Here is a 747-nt window from a genome sequence, read left to right as displayed (position 1 = left end):
AGTGCTTAAAAGTATCCAAAACACTTTTTTATTTCCGAATTAATATTTCCAATAATAAATAAATTGGGAAAGCATCATAGTATCCATCCACATGTATGCTTGTTATTTCTATTTCTTTCAAATAAATACATTTTGCTTGAACTCTGTGCAGACTTGATGTGTACAGGGCCCAGGGCCAACAGGAGAGTGAGTGGGAAGACGAGGGAGAGGAAGAAGCTGATGACGAAGTTTCACCCCGTATCGAGGTGGAACTGAGCCCAGGTAGAAACACCATGGGGATGTAGCTCAGTGGTAGAGTGCACGCTTCGCATGTGTGAGGCCCCGGGGTCAATCCCCGGCATCTCCACGAGGTGATATTTTTCCAGTGGACAATTTTACTCTAAGGAATATGCGTGGCTTGTTTTCATTCGTTATGGTTGCTGAGCACAGATCCAGAAGACCAACATGTCAGCAATGAACATCACTACAATCAAAGTTGTAGTCGATAAGAGTCAACATGTTTATGGAATTCATATTCTCACGTAGAAGGGAAATAATAAAATAATAAAAACATAAAACAATAAAATTATCACGACGTTTCGACTGCAACACAAGCAATCATCATCAAGTGTGAAATCAAAATATTTATGGAAATGATCAAGATAATTAGATTTGAAACCGTAGGATGGACTTCCAAATTTGAGCAGTGCGTGGAGGAAGCCGAGAGAAAAGTGTTGTGACCTGCCGAGTGGTGGTCGAACGGAGTGG

The 747-nt window shown here is 41.0% G+C and overlaps 1 non-coding gene across 1 annotated transcript; it reads left to right on the top strand.

Moving 5' to 3' along the window:
* The first annotated feature begins 274 nt into the window (after positions 1-274).
* Positions 275-346, top strand: TRNAA-CGC (transfer RNA alanine (anticodon CGC)). The gene has a single exon. It is a non-coding gene; the product is annotated as a tRNA-Ala (tRNA).
* Positions 347-747: the final 401 nt, after the last annotated feature.

This window comes from Lampetra fluviatilis, chromosome 45, assembly GCF_964198595.1.
Source record: "Lampetra fluviatilis chromosome 45, kcLamFluv1.1, whole genome shotgun sequence".
In the NCBI taxonomy this organism is placed as follows: Eukaryota; Metazoa; Chordata; class Hyperoartia; order Petromyzontiformes; family Petromyzontidae; genus Lampetra; species Lampetra fluviatilis.
This window is presented reverse-complemented; position numbering and strand designations above follow the sequence as displayed.